Genomic DNA, 5,171 nt, shown 5'->3' with positions numbered 1-5,171 from the left:
AGATCGATTAATGATCTACAGACCCTAAAATATTCCCTAAACAGCAACCATAATCCCTCTTAAACAATCTCTAAGGAAATTTGATAAGTCATAATTTATACATATTTTATCCCATGCTTAAGCACATTTTTTGGATGAATTATCATTAGATTTGTGGAATTCGATGCTCCTAATCCCTTAATTTCATGTTTTATACTTAGGTGATCATAGAAGAGTAAAAAGAGAGAGAAACGGGCCAAAAATGGGGAAAATAGGTCAACGTGAGAAATCAAAATGGCCTAAACTTCCCCATACGGGTAAACCACACGCTCGTGTCTTTTTGGCAGACTCTAACATGGCCTAAGCCACCTCACATGATCATGGCACACGGCCGTGTCCCTGTCAAGCCCAAGTTTAGTTCTATTCAGAAAAAGCCACTTTTGAGGGTTTGGAAGCATTCTAAACCCTATATAAACACCCTAGAAGGGCACCTAGAAGGGACACATAGAGTAGGAGGCAAGGAATTACTCAAAAAAAGCCGATTGTTCCATCTCAGAAGTCGGATTCTCCTTCAAGACTAAAGATCTCCCTTCAGTTTCCTTCAGGGGTTTTTGGGTTTTCTTTATGTTTTGTTATCATTATTCTTCTGAGATGTTTTCTTTTACACATATGAACTAAATCCCATAAGTACCTGAGAGGGATGAAACCTAAGACGGATCTTGTTATTATTTTCTGAATTATATGATAGATACTTGATTTGTTCTTAATTATGTGTTCTTAATTCTTGCTTTAATATTCCAGGATATTGATTCAAGTATTGATGTGCTTATTCAGAGGAGCAAAAGTCCCTGTCTAAGAGTAGATCTAGCATAATTAAGCGGAGTTGATTGCACCCCTAGATATAGGGCGGCATAAATCTGCCGAATTAGGGTCAAACCTAATAAGGGAATCCATAGATCGAGTTAATGCAACACTAGAGGTTTTAATTAGAAAGAGATTTCAATTAATCAACCTAGGGTTAGACGTTGTTAGTCTGAAGAGAGATAATAATATAAATTAGGGATTTCTATGGATCGAGTCAAGTGAATAAATCGTCTAATTCAGAGTCAAATAACAAGCGAAGTCTAGGTGGATTCTTCCTTGGGTATTGTCTAAATCAATCAGTTTTTCCCAAAAGTATTTCCCCAATTTACTTCCTTTGCATTCTTAGTTTAGTTAATTAGTTTAGATAAAGCAAATCCCCTTACTTTTAGATAATAAAAAGAAGGTTAATACTAGTACTTTTAGTTCTTATGGGTTCGACATTCCGATCCTGCTATAAGCTATACTATTGTTCGATAGGTGCGCTTGCCTTTTTCGTGATAATAGTTAGTTTTCAAGTACGATCAACAATAAATAAAAAACTTATCACTAACATCAAGTTTTTGGCACCATTGTTGGGGAACTAAGATATTAGGAACATTTAATTTTTATTACTTTAGCCATTTATTTTATTGCAATTTAATTTTTATTTTAATTTTGTTTATATCACTAAATTTTCTTTTATTTACTTCTGGCAGGTTTTTAAAGTTTATGACTAGAAGAAACCCGTCAAGACCTCTACTTTTTCATAATGAGATCGAAAGCATAGCTCACAGAAATCGAAGAGAGATAAGGTAAAGCCTATAATACATAGAGGAAGGGAAAGAGGACGATATTCAAACCACAACTGAAGAGATGGCTGATAATCATAAAAATCCGCTACCTCCTGTGGCTGTTGCGAACCCAGTAAATCAGGATCCTGCTCCTCGTACTATGTATGATCATGCTAAACCTAGTTTAACAGAAGCTGAATCGAGTATAGTTAGACCTGTTATTGCTGCAAATAATTTTGAACTGAAACCTAACACAATTCAAATGATACAACAGTTTGTTCAGTTTGATGGTTTGCAGGACGAGGATCCAAACACTCATTTGGCAAATTTTTTGGAATTCTGCGACACTTTCAAAATCAATGGCATTTCTGATGATGCCATTCGCCTTCAGTTATTTCCCTTTTCATTAAGGAATAAGGCTAAATAGTGGTTGAACTCGTTACCACGAGGGTCAATCACTACTTGAGAACAAATGACTGAAAAATTTTTACTTAAATATTTTCCGCCGGCTAAAACGGCTAAGTTGAGGAATGATATTTGTTCTTTTGTGCAAATGGATCTAGAAACTCTTTATGATGCATGGAGAGATACAATGACTTATTGAGAAGGTGCCCTCACCATGGGTTACCTTTATGGGTACAGGTTCAGACTTTTTACAATGGTGTGAACTCCTCAACAAGACAACTCATCGACGCAGCCGCTGGTGGAACTTTAAACAACAAAACACCTGAAGAGGCTTATGAATTATTGAAGAGATGCCACTGAATAACTATTAGTGGCAAGTCATGAGAACAAAGCCAACAAAAGCAGCCGGTGTTTTCAACCTCGACACGGTTACTATGCTATCTAACCAGGTAGAACTGTTAAATAAAAAGATTAACGGTTTGTATGGTTCTACTTTGGTACATCCAGTGATGAGGTGTGATTCAAATGGAGGAGGAGTACACACAGAATATCAATCCTTCAACCCTAGCACCGAGGAGGAACAAGTTCAATATATGGGTAATAATAATTCTAGATCTCAAAATAACTCATACAGTAACACTTATAATGCAGGTTGGAGGAACCATCCCAACTTCTCATGGGGTGGCAAGGGAAAGAAGCCGAACCTTGAGGAGATGCTAACAAAATTCATCTCGGTGTCAAAAACTCATTTTCAAAATACCGAAACAGCACTTAAGAATCAACAAGTGTCGATCCAAGGGCTCGAAACCCAAATAGGCCAGCTTGTTAAATTGATTTCTGAACGACCACAAAGCAGCTTGCCGAGTAATACTGAATCTAACCCAAGGGAACAGCTTAATGCGATTACTGTTTGAGATAAAGAAGGGTTAGTTGAACCTGAACCGAGGCAAGGAAGTGTAATAAGTAAAGGTAAAGGTGAGGTGGACCACAGTAAGTGAAAACCAGTAAGTAAAGAGTACAAACCTCGCATACCATATCCCAATACGACAAGGAAAGACCACATGGACGAACAATTTTGTAAATTCCTTAAATTATTAAAGAAATTACATATTAACTTACCATTTATTGAAGCTCTTTCACAGATGCCAAACGCAGTTAAATTTTTAAAGGAGCTTTTAGCAAATAAACGGAAGTTGGATAAGGCATCGTATGTAGAGTTGAACGCAGTTTGCTCAACCGTTCTACAGAATAAGCTACCCAACAAGTTGAAAGATCCAGGGAGTTTTACGATTCCTTGTTTAATTGGTAGTTTGAACGTGAAGAATGCATCGGCTGATTTAGGGGCGAGCATTAATGTTATGCCTTATAAAATGTTTAAATAGCTAGGTCTTGGGAAACCCAAACAAACTAGGATGAGTATTCAATTGGCTGATAAAACCATTAGATTTCCTAGGGGTATCATTGAAGATGTTCTTGTTAAAATCGATAAATTTATATACCCAGTAGACTTTGTTGTTCTAGATATGGAAGAGGATAGTAACATACCTTTGATTTTAGGATGACCCTTTTTAGCAACTTCTAGAACTATTATTGATGTTGGTACAGGTGAACTCACACTTCGTGTAGGTGATAAAACAATTACTTTTCAAGCTCGTAATTCGAGTAACACATCGAATATTGAGGGTGGTTATATAAATCATGCTACTAATACTAATCATGCGGTGCAACCTTCTTTGCAGGAAACACGTTCGAAGAGCATACATGAGCCATGTTTAAGTAACAACAAAGGACCCATCTATGAAGAACGAAGACTTCAGGTCAATGAACTAGATGAATGGCGAACACCTGTCAAGGAGAAACCAAAAGCACACGAAAAATCGAAGCGACACCTCGATGAACATAGGGATGAAACAAAGCAAATTAAAGTTGGGGACAAAGTATTGTTAGATGAAAATGACCCCCAAATTGCTACTTTAAAGCACAATATGGACAGAGTGACTCCCTTCACGGTAATGAACATCTTCCCACATGGTATAGTTGAGGTAACACATACTGTATTCGAAACTTTTAAGGTAAATAATACTTGAATCAGACCTTATTTTGATAAAATTGATTGCAGAGGTGAGGAGTTTCAACTCCTCAATCCACCATAATCACACGAAATTGAGGTAAGCCGAGCTTAGACTATAAATAAGTGCTTCTCGGGAGGCAACCCAAGCACTAACAGTGTTGATTTCTTTAAAATTTTAGTTTTTAACATCTAAATCATTAACTAAGTCCTTGAACATAAGTTTTCCAAATCCACACGGCCAAGCACACGGGCGTGCTTTAGGCCATGCTCATACCACAGGCGGCGACAAGGCCGTGCGATACGGCTGTGTGAAAATAGAGAAAATTTTTCCCAAAACACGAGATTCGATATGTTGCCACGGTCGTCCGACATGGCCGTGGGCAATCCTGCCAAAACAACACGGACGTGCAACACACCCTTGTCTATAAGCCGTAGTAGAAACTGATAAATTAACACAGGCGTGCGACATGCCCATGCCTACCACCCGTGGTCAAAATTGTCAAAATGAAACTGCCATACAACACGGTCGTGTGCATCAACGCCCCCAAATTTGAAAACCACGAAACACACGGGCGTGCCCCACGGTCGTGTACCCCAATATCTTCATAAACCCCTACTATTCATCTTTTAGTTTTATCTTTACTTATCTTTTTAACTTACTTTCTATATTATTTCTCTTTAATACTATTTTTTTTCATCTTTGGGTTTTACAATTTATATTAAGCAACTTATGTTTTCGGCTATTTCGTTAAGAATTATCGCAGTTATTACTTAGGAATTTGCAACTCCACTGGAAAAGCACTTGTGGACTAACAACCTCTACCACAACCGGAGTATTCTCTTCCAAATCTCACCCTTGCTTTAGCTGATTACTTTCCATGACTCCAATTCAAGGATTCCATTTAACATTTAGGAAGTTTCACTTCTCTCCCTATCTTATGATCTTATATCTATATTTTCAGTAAATCTATCTTTGTACATTGAGGACAATGTACATCTTAAGTGTGGGGGGGTTATTTATATCATTATCAGAAAAATCTCTGAATTTTGTCTTATTCTCACATGACTCACTCATATCACTA

At 37.3% G+C, this 5,171-nt stretch overlaps 1 non-coding gene across 1 annotated transcript; it reads right to left on the bottom strand.

Moving 5' to 3' along the window:
* Positions 1-2,133: 2,133 nt before the first annotated feature.
* On the bottom strand, positions 2,134-2,239 carry LOC128292525 (small nucleolar RNA R71). The gene has a single exon (XR_008282510.1). It is a non-coding gene; the product is annotated as a small nucleolar RNA R71 (small nucleolar RNA).
* Positions 2,240-5,171: the final 2,932 nt, after the last annotated feature.

Source organism: Gossypium arboreum, chromosome 4, assembly GCF_025698485.1.
Source record: "Gossypium arboreum isolate Shixiya-1 chromosome 4, ASM2569848v2, whole genome shotgun sequence".
NCBI lineage: Eukaryota > Viridiplantae > Streptophyta > Magnoliopsida > Malvales > Malvaceae > Gossypium > Gossypium arboreum.
The sequence above is the reverse complement of the archived record's forward strand: the minus strand, read 5'-3'. Positions and strand labels throughout refer to the sequence as shown.